At 45.5% G+C, this 15,070-nt stretch overlaps 1 pseudogene; it reads right to left on the bottom strand.

Annotated features, from left to right (window-relative positions):
* Window positions 1-221: 221 nt before the first annotated feature.
* Window positions 222-996, bottom strand: LOC121453581 (annotated as a pseudogene).
* Between the last annotated feature and the right edge of the window lie 14,074 nt (window positions 997-15,070).

The raw sequence follows: 15,070 nt of genomic DNA, 5'->3' as shown, positions 1-15,070 counted from the left end.
GTGTAGGAGCCCTGGGCCCCTGTCACATCCTGGAGAGCTACTGTGGCCACTATCTATTTTTCTTAAAGCTTTTACTTTGAGACATCATGGAAAAAACCTACACATGGAGAAGACATGATCACAGAATAAAGACAACACAATTAGAAGCATCAATGCCTGCTACCTAATGTTGAATCTGAAGTTCTGGGAGTTTGATGTGATCCAGGGATTCAAAGAATGGATTAGCTTTCCTCTCTTTCTTCTTCACACTCTCCTTCAAAAGAATCCATACCAATCTCCTCATCATCCTTCTCTAGGGCAACCATGGCCTCAGGGGTCTCAGAAAACTCCCCCTCCTCCATGCCCTCACCCACATACCAGTGCACAAAGACACACTTGGCATTCACCAGATCAAACTTGTGGTCTAGGTGAGCCCAGGTTTCAGCAATGGCTGTGGTATTGTTCATCATGCATACAGCTCTCTGGTCCTTGGCCAGGTCTCCACTAGGTATCACAATGTAAGACTGGTAATTAATGCCAACCTTGAAGCCAGTGGGGCACCAGTCCACAAATTGGAAACTGCACTTGGTCTTGATCATGGCAATGGCAGCACTGACATCTTTAGGAACCACATCACCATGGTACAACAGATAGCAAGCCATGTATTTACCATGGTGAGGGTAACATTCATCTCTAGTCTGGCTCAAAGCAGGCATTGGTGATCTCTGCTACAGAAATCCATTCATGGTAGGCTTTCTCAGCAGAGATGACAGGGGCTTATGTGGCCGGAGGGAAGTGGATGTCAGGATAGAGGACCAGGTTGGTCTGGAACTCAGTCACTTTGATTTACATTCAGGGCTCCATCTCATCTGAGGACAGCAGTGATGGAAGACACAGATGGCTAATAAGGCAGTTAAGGTTAGTGTAGGTTGTGCTCACAGTCAAGGTTTCTACAACAGATGTTACAGATGGCTGCACTGTTTACCGTAAGACACAATCAGGATGCGCCAAGGTGCGTCACGACATGCTCCATGCTGCATCACGGCAGCAGACATACGAGGCAGCTGGTCACTTGGACCTGCAGTCAGGCAGCAGAGAGGGTTGGGAGTGCTCTGCTCACTTCCCCCATCTTATATAGTCCAGGACCCCCCTGCTCATGAAAGAGTGCTGCTCACATTTAGGGTGGGTCAGCTAACCTCAGCTAACCTAATCTAGAAACTCCCTCACCCACGTGCTGATGTTTGTCTCTTAGAAGATTCAAGACGCTGTTAAACTGACACTTTTGTCCAAGGAGAGGGCTTGCTAACACCTCCCCCAGGGCTCTCAGGTGTCCTGCCCCTCTCCAGTAACCCACTCTCCACCTCTGACCCCCTTTGCCCTACCAGAGAGAAGAGGCACAGCTCAAGCTGACGTCCCACCCAGCAGGTTCTGTGCCTTCATCCTGCTACTACATCACAGATACTCGGCCACATCTCTGGGCATCTGGCCCAGTGTGAGTTTACTAAGGGTTTTTATTCAGGAGTGAAGGTTGGATTTCATCAAATGTTTGCTTTTTCTGCATCTAGTAAAGACATCACATAGCTTGTCTTTTTTTAGACCATTATTGTGACAATTAATTACTGACTGGAGAGGTGGCTCAGTGGTTAAGAACACGTACTGCTCTTGTAGAGGACCCAGGCTCAGGTCCATGTCAGGTGGCTACAGCTGTGTGTAACTCCAGACACTCTGGCCCTCTTCCGGCCTCTGCAGGCACCTGTATTCACATGTGCATACCCACACACAGACACACTTGTACACATCTAAAAAAATGTTTTCTGGTTTGTCTTGTTTTTTGAGACAAAATCTCACTATGTAGCTCTGACTGTCTTGTAGCTTACTATGTAGACCAATCTGGCCTCAAACTCACTGAACTCTGCCTCCCTCTTCCTCCCAAGAGCTGGCATGTACCACCATACCAAGGCATATTTTAAAATATTTTTCAATGACAAATTAGATGTCCCCTCCCTCCAAAAGTTAAACTAACCTTAAATTCCTGTGTTAAAATTTCTCTTACCCTTTCAATATTGGATTTGATTTACTACAAGTTTATTTTAAAAAATTTGCATATATATCCGTGAGAAACACTGATCTGAAATGTCTTTTCCTGTCGTGTCTTTGGTGGGTTCAGATTAGGTAACACCAATCTCACAGGCTGAATCACAAGTTGGTTCTTCCTCTTCAGTTTCCTGTAAAAGTTTGCATATTATTTCTTCTAAGTGCGTTTGGCTGTGTTCACTACTGAAGCCAACTGTGACTATTTGAGGGCTATTATTTAAAATAATTAATATGAGGAATCCAGCAAACACCAGTGATTCCAAATGCCATTGCTAATGGAAACACCCTACGCAACAGTAGACGGTGTCATTGACTTTAATCGTCCCCACCAGCTCATGGGAAGAGTGGAGCTGGCATCTGAACTATGCTCTAGTTGTGACTTGTGGGATGATTCAGAAAGGGCTTCTGTCACTGTTGACCTAAATATTTCAGAAACCAATGGCTTCTGACATGAGTGAGTTCTGTTTAAATTGCTTGAGGATTTTTTAAAAATTTTATTATTTATTTATTTGCCATCTGACGCCCACATTGTGGCCGAGTCTCACCTCTTTTCAACACAACTACCATCTACTCTGCAAATATGAGACTCCCTCGTGTGCCTGCTTCAGATTCTCTGCCTCCTTCTTAACCCAGTCTGCCTTCTCAACTTTCCCAAGACCCTGGCAGAGGTCTCTCTGACCTCCTGACACTCTGGCAGCCAGAATGACAGCACCTTTTGTTCCATCTTTCTTGTGCTTTTATTGCTGGCTTCTGTATATTTTTCTAACTTGGCTGTAAACTGTTCACCTTATACTTAAGAGTACCCGATGGGAGGTGGATGGCTTCATAGCGAATCGTTACAGCTTGTGTATGAGAGTTCTAATTTCACAAGCTTGATCATTTTACAACTGTTCCACTAGAAAGCAAATACTAAGAAGATGGTTTCACATAGTCAACGTTCTCATACACATTTTGTTTAGCTTTTTGTTTTGTCTTGTTGAGACAAATTCTATGTAACTCTGGATGTTCTGGAACTCACTTGTAAACCAGGCTGGCCTCAAACTCAGTTATCTGCTTCCTTCTGCCTCTGAGTGCTGAAACTGAAGGCGTGTGCTCCCACTTCTGGCTTATTGCATGTGTTGTGTATCAAATCTGTGCTTCTGTTAAACATAACTTCGCTTTCTATCAGCAAAATGAAAACAAAGAGCATGTGACTGTATCAGTTACATCTCTTCTGATGTGAGCAGCTTAAGGGAAGCAGGATGAGTATGCTGCCCATCCTGGTAGGGAGGACACTTGGCAGGGCAAAAGCAGCAGCAAATGCTCCAACAGTAGCCCAGGCTTGCTTGCTCACACCCCCACAGATTAGCAAGCCTGAGAGAGCAGGAAGTGGGGCCAGGCTATAAGCCTCAAGGCCCACCCACCACTGATCTACTTCCTCTAGCTACCTTACCCCCTACAGGTTCAGTAACCTTCCAAATCAACTGTGGACCTAATGTTCAAATAAGTAAGCCTGGAACACTTCACATTCAACTTCCTATAGTCTCCTAATATCTGAAACATTTTTTACATTTTATTACGAGAAAGAGAGAACAAGTTTCACTTTTCCATGGCACTACCATACTTACTCTGTACACATGTTTGATCCCCACTACTCCTCCCCGCCCCCTGCCCTACTCTTCAATGCCCAGGCCTCACTGTTTCCTAGGACTGGAAATCTACCAGGGTCCATTACACGCACATGCACACCCCGCAAGTGAATGCTGCCTTAGTGGAATTACCCATGCTTGAATACCAATCTATTGTTAAAAATATATGCTCTTGTTTGGCATGGTGATGCACAGCTCTAATCCCAACACTTCAGAGACAGGAGGATCTCTATGAGTTCAGGACAGCCAGGGCTACACAGAGAGACCTTGTCTGAAAATGTGCCTCTGTGTTTGTGTGTCTCTGTGTGTGTCTGTGTGTCTATGTGCATGTGTCTCTCTCTGCGTGTGCACATGCACACACTTTTTACCATCAATACCCATTAACTCAATATTATCTCCTCTTTTTCCACTTCTACATTTTCTAAATCCTTGTTCATCTGGGAATGTATCCTGAGTGTCTCTCTGCATCTGTCATAGCCCTGCACCTAACTCAGATTTTATCCACAGTTATCTGGTTTTACAAAATCCCTGGAGGTCAGCTGCTAGTCCAAGTTCATCACAAATGCCAAGAGCCTTAGAACCCCTGATCCTGGGTGTAAGAGGGCCTCAGCTCACACACATACACACACACACACAGGTCACATGAGAATTAAATCACGCTATGGTAACATGGCTTTTTGTGTGAATATAGTTTTGCTCCTGTTGATAGATTAAAAATACTTTGAGATAAAATAGCCTTCCAGCCTTAAAAGTGCAACTGTACATCTTTTATGTCTTTGGCTAAGCATTCCTCTGGTATCTGAGAGAGTGTAAACTCAGCTGTCTGATGTGCTTATTGAAAAGGAGAACACACTCATCCCCTGATAAATTATCTTTCTCTTCCATACACACACACACACACACACACACACACACACACATGCACACTCATATACACACACATGCACACTCATGCACACAAACACACACTCACACACATGCATGCACACACACATACACACTCACACATACACAGACGTGGTTGATTAGATAAACAACTAAAAAGCTCTCCTGGCCTGTGGCTAGGTGAACAGGTCTGGGTATTTATTCTCTCAGCTCCCCATGGACAAAGGTTCCTTTGAGTAAGCTACAGCTCAGCCTAAGATTTGGAGGGCGTGGTTCTTTCCAGGTGGCTTCTCCTTCCTTGTTCCCATAACAGCCAGCCGTGTGGTGGTTGCACTATTCCTGTGGTCTCTTGACTCCCAGACTCTACCTTTCCAGACAGTAAAGTCATTACATTCTCCACAAATTTTCCTAACTTGAGCATGCCATTGATTTCCTGCCAAAAGATTCTGAGGTACAGAAATCTTTATTCAGAAGCAATAGCAGGTTGAAATTTCACACCACACTGGGGTTTAGACAGCTTGACATATTCTCTCAGCAAGCACGACCAAGTCAGGTGAGAAGGTGTGCAGGTCCTTTGATTTCACGCAAGCACGACATCTCAAAACCACCACCTATTTAATACAAAGTTTTTATAGTGACCCAAATTTAACGTCCTGTCCCAAACTCTCTAAGGAAAATTGGTTAACGTGAGACCACTTCGATGGCCCAGTGAGGAGAGGTCTCTGCTGCCAAGCCCAAAGACCTGAATTCAGTCTGTGAGACCCACATGATTCCAGGAGAGAACCGACTTCTCTAAGTTGTCCTGGACCTCCAGATGTGCACCGTAGTGCACACGTACCACCCAAATCAACAAACAAAATGTAATAAGAAATTTGTGGCTTGGTTGAAATCTAAATGCCATGAATTGCTATGAAAGGAGCGGATGCTGGCAATGCTGTTGCGAAATGTGTTTTAAACTACTGCTGGATTTTAGAATCATGGACATTTTAAAATTCTTTTTGTTTTCTCTGTGAAGGGTAAGGGCAGGCATGCTGGTATAAACGACTCCACGGTTAGGATAGCTGAAGCCAGCTGGGAAAAATGGACCAAGCCTCGGAATGAGGATTTCTGAAAAGAAGCTACAGAGACCCATTAAAGCTGTAGTGACTGTGTAGACTTTGGAATGTTGCCGGTCTGGGCGTTTACTCACCATTTCTCTCAGGCTACCTTTAGCCCCACAGGGAGCCATTCCTGCACACTGCTGTATCAGACCTAACATCCTGAGAAACAGAGAAAAACCTTACCCCCATCAATGAAAGGGTTAAGACTGCCATCAGAAAGTACCCAAGGCCTCTAGCTGACATCCCCCCATTGTGCAGTAACCCATCTCTCTGGTTTTCCCACTAACATATTTCTCCAATGCCTTTATTTTATAACTCTCTTTGCTCTGTTACCATGAAAACTCTATAAAACTATTTCCCTGCTTCGTCCTTACACAAGGACCTTGCCCAACCACGCTCATTGCTGCTGTATTCATAACAGCCAGAAACTAGAAACAACCTAGATGCCGCAGGAGAAAAAAGAGAGGAGACAGAAGAATGGATAAAGAAAATGTGGTGTATTTTCACAATAGAGTAATATTCACCTGTTTTAAAAAAGTGATATCATGAAAATTTGCAGGGAAATGGATGGAACAAGCATCCTGAGTGAGGTAATCTGAACCCAGAAAGATAAACAGGGTTTATAAAATATTTGCTTATATGTGGATATTAGCCATTAAATAAATGATAACCACACTACAGTCTCTAGACCCAAAGAAGTTAGCTATATAACAAAGGATGGGGGGGGCGGGGGGTCCGTGGATCTCCTGGAAGAGGGAAATAGAATAGACTTTATGGGTGGACTGGGGCAAGGGCAGAGGTGACAGAAATGAGAATATCAGGCAGGGAGGGGAAGTGGGTTAGAGGGAGGGGATGAAGGAGAGACAGCTACAATCGAGGAGCATTTGAGGGGTGGTGTGGAGACCTAGTGTAGTATAAACATCCTAGAATAAATAAAGATTATCTTAATGAAGTCTCCAAATAAAGAGGGAAATGAAGTCCCAACTGTTCATCTCTTGTCACTTAAGGAAGCTTCCAGTACCAGGTCTGGATTATATCCATTGGCCGAAGTGGTTTCATGGAAATCCCCAAATAACCCAGGCTGTTGCCAAGACAATAGGTTGTTCTCCACAGACTGGCAGCAAGGCCCCATTGCTGAAAACAACACCCACACAACTCATTGAACACAAAGAGGTCGAGCTGGTGCCTACACAGAGCCTTCACCCCTATCTGCTAGCAGCTTTGGTGCAGAAAGGTACTCTGCAGGCTACAAAAAGTGGAACATAAACACTGACTCAGTCACAAAAACTACAGTTGTTTTTTCTTTTTTTTTTTTTAATCTACAATGCTGTCTGCCCACTAGGGCAATGGTGGCGTCAAGCTTATGAGAGTACCAACCAAGTCTGATTTGACTTAAGGCCCACTCTATGGGATGGAACCCATACCTGACACTGTTTATGTGACCAAGAAGCAGAGACTAGACAGAACAGAGACCTTGGGTAAAACCAAGTACTATTGCTCTAAAAAAGAAAAAGGACCAATGTAATGACTCCTGATAATATTTCCCTATACTCATAGATCAGTGCCTTATTCATCATCAGAGAAGCTTCCCCCTGCAGCAGACTGAGAACAAATACAGCCAGACATCACACCCATAGAGAGACCTTGGAACACACAGCTCTAGATGGAATGTCTCCACCAAATCCCTCCCCTCAGAACTCAGGAAACTGTAGAAGGAATGGCGGGCTGCATCCTGCCACCCTGCTAGCTTTACACCCAAAATAATAACACGGATATTGTATTCTTTTAGACACTGCCTGGCCCGTTATCTGTATCCTCTTATTGGCTAACTCTCACATCTTGTTTAACCCATTTCTAATAATCTGTGTAGCACCACTAGATGGTGGCTTACCGGGAAGGATTCTAGCCTACATCCATCTCGGGTGGGAGAATCATGGCGACTGTCTCACTTCCTTCTACCTAGCATCCTGTTCTGTTTACTCCGCCTACCTAATTTTCTGTCCTATCAAAGGGCCAAGGCAGTTTCTTGATTAACCAATGAAAGTAACACATAGACAGATGACCCTCCCCCATCAGGAAACCCCTTAGAAGAGGAGGTGGAAAGAGGGTGAGAGCCAGAGCGGATGAAGGACACCAGGAGAACACAATTCTCTAGATCAGTTGAGCAAAGCTCATATGACTTCACAGAGACTGAAGTGGCAGGACAGGGCCTACCCATGTCTGCACCAGGTCCACTGCATATATGTTATAGCTTGTAGCTTAGCACTTTTGTAGATCTCCTGTATGTATGAGCGAGTGGGCGTCTGATTCTTGTACCTTCTCTTGGGGCTCTTTTTTTTCCTGTTGGTTTGCCTTGTCCAACTTTGGTAGGATGGCTTTTGTTTTATCTGGGTCTACAGTCCAGTCTTGTGGAGGCATTTTCTCAACTGGGGTTCTCTCTTCTCAGATGAATCTAGCCTATACCAAATTGATGTAAAATTAGCCAGCTCAGCATCCCAAATGCTGAGATTACAGGTGTGTCCTGCCACACCTGGCCCCTTGTGCTGCTAAGAGTACAGATGTTTTCTTACTGGCTCAAACTGGTTCAGCGACTACCATCCCCTGGATAGCCAACCCTAAAATGGATGGATGGTGGGAAGACTGAGTCCAAACTAGTGTCTTTGCTAGACATGTAGATCACACCTGTAATCTTAGCTCTTGGAAGGTTGAAACAGGAAGACTGCTATGAGTTCCCAGAATAGCCTGGACTACAGGCTGGGCCCTGTTTCTAAAAGCATAGCTTGACTAGTATATACAGTGCCCTGGCTCTAATCCCTAAGGCCATATAAAACTGGGTGTGGTCATGCAGGAGGATCCAAAGTTCAAGTCATCTTTGGCTACATAGTGAGTTCCAAGTCAGCCTGAGATACATAAGACCCTGTCTCCAAATAATGTGACAAATGAACTAAATTAAATGTGCGTGCCTGGCACTGTGCACCAGTGCTGCTTGCTGGTGAAGGGCGTGGGCTCTCCTTATCAGTGCTCCTCCCTGCCCAGGTGTCAGGATTGGGGCCTGGAGGTGGGCAGCGTTGGGTCAACCAGCTTCTGTCTTCTGACTTAAATGACTTGTTTGGGTCCTGGGTTCCTTGAGAATCTCCGTGCCATGGATACCTAAGGAAAGAAACTCTGGGGCAAAGCCGTTTGTGGCCTAAAGCTCACAATTCAAATTGTTTACAATGCCTTACTCAAGAAGATATCTGCCTGTATAACCAAACCTGAACATGGTCTCCAGCTGCCAGACTTTCCTCTCTGAGTCTGCTCCCTCTCTAAAGGCTGCCAAGTAGCTCCACGTAGCTCTCTCTAGCTCCAGGATCACAGAGATGGGGGGGAGGGTTCCCCTCCCGCTTCCTTCCTCTTGTTTCCTTATTTTGTTTGTTGTTTGTTTTGTTTTTCGAGACAAGGCCTCACTCTAGTCAAGCACTTCTTGAACTCTCTATAGCCCAGACAGGCCTTGGACTCATGACAGTCATCCTGCCCCAGCCTCCTGCTCCTGTCGACATCCCCAAGAGCAGCCACAGAACCAACGGAGGGAAGACTCACCCGGTCCTTCTGCCTCAGTTCCACATTCAGGTAAGAAGAGGACTGAAATTCAGAAGGAGAGTTCCCTGCTGGAGCAGAGCGGCTCAAGGGTGAGGTGGCTTCTCCTTGCTTCTGGAATGTACTGCAGAATAAGGGTGGAGGAGGGGAGCCGAGAAAAGAAGGAAGCTGACATTTTCCACTAAATGCCTCTGAGGCTCCCAAGCCTGAGAGTAAAGGTTATCCTGCACTGTCACAGAGTCAAGAGTGGAAATTCAACTAAATGACTCTGAAGACAGAAAGAGAAAAGAAAGCCATTTCCTGTTTGCACCCCAGTGAGCGCAGCCAGCTCAGCAGGCTGACTTTCTTTTGCCCCCAGGAGACTCACCCTAGCCAAGGAAATCCCTCCCTTTGTGGATAGCCAAAGCTCTCTAGGTCTGAGCTAAGGGCACAGACTTTTTGGAAGAGAGTTCCTAAGGGAAACGAAGACAGCTAACTTCAGACCAGGAAAGAAGGAAGGCAAAACATAGAGGAATTATTCTCACTGCTCATTGACGCGGGCACACCAGTGGCTAGCAAGCCCAGATCGCACCAGTGAGGAAGAGTTATCCTGAGGTCCCTGCAACCTTCCTGTGGGCAGAGGTGGTATCTTCAGCTTCAGAGGACCAGGGGGTCAAACCAGTAAGGTGATATCTATCTGGGGGGATTTCTGACTGCTCGGTGATCTCAATGGGTTCCAACAAGGTCATGTAATGGCATGGGGTCAAACACGATGGCGTGGACTTAGATGAAAATGAAACTAAGAACTCGGTGTTAGGAATATTTCCTAATAGAGCCTCTCCGCCAGCACAAAGAGCGTCAATCAAACCAGAATAGACCAAATCAAAAATGCCCACGTTTAATGAATGCTGCACTCTTGGGTGGCCAGGAGCATGGCAGGGGGAAGACAGAGGGAGAGCACACACAAAACCTGAAACCCCATGTTCCTTTTTCCAGTGCAAGCCTAAATACCCTGTGGGAGTGGTCCTGACTGTCTCCAGGAAAGGGGTCAGCACTTGGCAGGCTGGGAGTTGGAGTCCAAGTGCTTGGCAATTCCCAGGTCAGGGCTGAGGTGACACTTCCAACTCAATATTACATTCCAGACTCTTTGGATATAGGGGTGTTAGAGGGCTGGGGTCTCACTTTTGACCAAACACTCGGCACACAGCCACTTTGTCCCCAGTTGTTAATGGACGTCGTCATCACCTGTGGAGGATGTTCTGGACAATGGCTCCATCTAAGAAAATATTCCAAGCATCCTTCCAGGGAGCTCTTCGGAACTTTGACATCCAGTATTAAGCTAATTTTAAGTGGACACAGACCCAGTTTACAAAGAAGCCGTATTCCAAAAGTAATGCTGCATGTTGGTTACTTGGCATGCAGAATTCCGTTCTACAGAAAACCTAAGCTCAAGCTAATCCACAATACATGTGAAATCACAGTCATGGAAAACAGTGTTGTAATGGAAAAGATGCCAGTGTGTGTGTGTGTGTGTGTGTGTGTGTGCATGCATATGTGGGGGAACACAAGGCTGAGAAGATGGCTTCCTAAAGGTACTTTGTGTGTATGTGTGGAGGACTGAGAAGATGGCTTAGTAAAAGCACTTAGTGTATGTATGTGTGTATGTATGTATATGTATATGTGTGCGTGCATGTGCCTATGTGTGCACATGGGACACTGAACTGAGAAGATGGCTCACTAAAAGCACTTTCCCCCAAGTCTAATGAGTGCAATCCCCAGAACCAACTCCTGCAAGTGTTTTTCTGGCCTCCACATTTGAACTGTAACACACACACACACACAAATATAAGTGGTGCATACATTTAAGGCTAGGGAGATGGCTCAATGGCTAAACCACTTGCCATGCAGACATAAAGATCTGAGTTTGAACTCTCAGAACTCGTATAATATGTGAGCCTGTAATCCCAGTGCTCCCACAGTGGAGGTGAAGAGGAAATCTGGGAGCTTGTGGAGCTGAGGAGCCTAGAGACTGTAGCAGTAAACAGCAGGAGCCCTGCTTCAAACAAGGTGAGGGCTGATGACTGAGACACAAAAGTCCACCAGTCTCCACACACACACAACACACACACACACACACACACACACACACATGTTCATATGTACTAGCATAGACCAGATACTTTGACACTGTTCTCATGCTTAAACTTTGCTGGTTTTGCATCTTGAAAGTTTATGCAAGGCAAGACAGGCTGTAGAAAATTGCAACGGAATTCTTGGCAAGTCAGGGCCACCCACATGTCCCCCTCTAAGACCTCCTTGAGCAACTTTCTGCTTCTCCTCCCACCATCTCCCCGCCCCCCACCTCTGTCCACTGAGCACTTTTCTGGCTCTACCTCACCTTTCCTCCATTTTCCCATCCACCCCCCTCCCCACCCCACTGAATCATGGGGAGATAGCCACACAGGAGGTCTGAGAGAACCCTTAGGGAAAGGGAAGGTTGACATTTCTGCTTTTAAATTTACTAAAACAACTTAATTGTAAAGAGAGAAAATTGCAGGTTTCCAAATGCTAGGTTTCTTCCTCAGTCTGCGTGGTAACGGCAGTGTGTGTTTAGGTGTTACCACACTGGGAGAGGGGACTCCTGGGTCCGTTCAGGCCCATTCTAGAATCTGTGTTTCTCTGTATCTCCACGGCTTCCACCACTGAAGGCCAGAACCAGTTAACACCATCTGTAAGTTTCAGTGTGGATGATAATGCTGGACTCTTTCAAAACAATCATTTCAAGACAGCGGCAGTAGAGCCTTGGTACAGATAAGCGTGTCTTTTGTTACTCCTCTCTCTTCTTACCGTGAGAATCCAAGAACTCTGCTGAGTACTCTACACGTATTTGCTAATTCAATACTACGACCCCGGAGGTTAAGTACTAGTATGGCTGGTTTCAGTGTGCATGTAGAGGAAACAGGAGCCTGTGGGTGCCAAATGTTGTTGGTTGTTTTTGTGCCCTTTACTCTTTTGGGGGGTCCACCACCCAACTTCCAAATGAATCACATGAAGGCTTGTTCTTTTTTTTTTTTTTTTATGAATGTCTGGCCTTACATTGGCTTGTTTCTAGCCAGCTTTTCTTTTTTGTTGTTGGTTTTTTTGTTCGTTTGTTTGGTAAGTTTTGTTTATTTTTTTTAGTTTAGCTTTGTTGTTTTTATTTTGCTTTATTTTTGTTTTGGGGCTTTTGTTGTTGTTGTTTTCGTTTGGTTTGGTTTGGTTTTGGTTTTTCAAGACAGGGTTTCTCATGTCACAGCCTTGGTTGTCCTGGACAGCCAGCTTTTCTTTTAAATTCTCCCATCTACCTCTTGTCTCTGGACTTTTATCTTTCTCTGTTCTTTATACCTTTCTTTACTTCTTACTCTGTGACTGTCTGTGTAGCTTGGTGCCTGGTCCCTGATGTTTTTTTCTCCTCCTTTCCTCGTTCCTTGATCTTCTCTTTTTCTCCTTCTATTTATTCTCTGCTGGCAGCCCTGCCTATCCCTCTCCTGTCTAGCCATTCAGCTCATTATTAGACCAATCAGGTGTTGTAGACAGGCAAAGTAACACAGCTTCACAGAGTTAAACAAATGTGGAGGCCATAGGTTGATGTCAAGTGTCTTCCTCAATTGCTTCTCCACCTTCATTCTTGAGACAGGTTCTCTCACTGAACCTGGAGCTCACCATTTGGCTGAACTGGTTGGCCAGCAAGGCCCTGGGATCTGCTTGTCTCCATCCCCGAGCCCTGGGGTTACAGATGTGCGATGTCATACCTAGATTTTATGTGGCTGCTGGGGCTCTGGAGTCAAATCCTCATCTTGTGCAGCAAGTGCTTTTCTCTGCTAAGCCATCTCTCTAGCCACTAAATGTTTTCATTGATGATAAGAGCTGGAATCCGGAGTTTGAAGGGGGACAGGTCTAGCTGGCAGAGAGGAAGGACCCTGGGAGTGCTTGGGAGATGTTGAGTCTTGCTTCAAACCCAGATGGGGAGTACATGTGAACCCACCTGAGCTCTAGAATTTCTGTCATGAAATTTCTGTATCTTGAACTGGTGAGATGGCTCCACAGGCAAAAAGTGCTTGCCTTACAACCTAAAGACCTGGGTTTGATGGGTGGAACTCACAGTAGAAGGAAAAAACCCTACTCCTAAAAGTTGTCCTCAGAACTCCACAGACACACCAATGGACAGACAGACACACATATCATCATCATAAAATTCTTCATCTTATGTAGCTCAACTGGGTATTAACTTAGACAACACATGCTCAGTTAGCTGATATAACGACAGGAAGGGGCTGCTCTTGGGGTGAGAGATAAAGCCTGAGAAGTGAGCATAGTCATTTCTTGCATTCATCAGGTGTTTGTCGAACTCCAACCATGTGCCCAGTGTGCTGGGGCCCAGATGCAAGGAAGTGTATCAAGAAGCACCAGTTATAGACGGGACAAGCCCTAAGAGATCTGAGCATCTGGCCCAAGTTCAATAGGAAGAGGACAGCCATGGGGCTCCTTGGTGGTGAGAGACATGCTCAGTTTGTTCTTCTGAAGGAAACTGATGATGCTGCACATTCCCTCTTCCTTGTGGGTGTTTATAGGATTTTCCTAAGGCTGTAACTTTGTGTTTTCTTTATCTTTCTTTCATTTTCTTCCTTTCCTTTTCTTCTTCCTCCTTTCCTTCCTTCCTTCCTTTGTTCTTGTTGTTTGTTTGTTTTTCAGGACAGGGTTTCTCTGTGTAGCCCTAGCTTTCCTAGAACATACACTCTGTAGACCAGGTTGGCCTTGAACTCACAGAGATCCACCTACCTCTGCCTCCTGAGTGCTAGAATTAAAGGCATACACCGCCATTACCTGGCTTCTTTTGGTATTTTCAAGACAAGGCTTTTCTGTGTAGCCCTGGCTATCCTGGAATGCACTCTGTAGACCAGGCTGGCTTTGAACTCAGAGATCTGCCTGCTTCTGCCTCTCAAGCGCTGGTATTAAAGTCATTAACCGCCATTGCTCCACTGTTTGTGTTTTCTTCACCAGATTTTCTGTTAGGACCAAAATCTATCAGAGATGGCCATGCTATCCATGCAGCCAGGTTCTCGGTACCACATACTCTGACAGCATCAAAACTCCAAATTATGTCTTCAAAGAACAAAAGGGCAGTGACCCATGATGTCCTCCAAAGCTCAGTAACATCCTGAGTGACAGCCAGGGACCTGACCATAGCTCCCAGGAGGCTAACAGTAACAATTATTGAGCACTGAGTATTCACCATATGCCAATGACTTTAGATGCTCAATCCTTCTTAATGGCAACCTCCTGCAACAAATATTAGTGTTTCTCTTTTATAGATGAAGAAGCTGAAGCACCAAGGAGTTAAATAACTTGTTGGAAATCACACAGACAACTGGAGAGTGACAGGTTTGGGCCAAGGTTTTTTTGTTGTTGTTTTGGTTTGTTTTGGTTGGTTGGTTGGTTTGGTTTTTCAAGGCAGAGTTTCTCTGTAGCTTTGGAGCCGGTCCTGGAATTCACTCTGTAGACCAGGCTGGCCTCAAACCCAAAGAGATCCACCTGCCTGCCTCTGTCTCCTGAGTGCTGGGATTAAAGGCATGTGCCACCACTGCCCGGCTTGGGTCAACTGTTTTGTTTTGGGCTCCTATAGTACGGCTTGTTCCACCCTGGCTCCTGACTGTGGACAACACCATCAGGAGACTCTTGCGCCTCTTGTCCTTCCTTCAGTAGTTCTTTGGGTGACTTTTTTGCTATTTGAGGTTCTAGAGGATTGGAAGTACATGGCCATGCCTTGGATGCTTTGTCCCCTAAGTACTT

The sequence above is a fragment of the Microtus oregoni genome, unplaced genomic scaffold (assembly GCF_018167655.1).
Source record: "Microtus oregoni isolate MIOR12 unplaced genomic scaffold, Mior012 000011F_ref0000422, whole genome shotgun sequence".
In the NCBI taxonomy this organism is placed as follows: Eukaryota; Metazoa; Chordata; class Mammalia; order Rodentia; family Cricetidae; genus Microtus; species Microtus oregoni.
The sequence above is the reverse complement of the archived record's forward strand: the minus strand, read 5'-3'. Positions and strand labels throughout refer to the sequence as shown.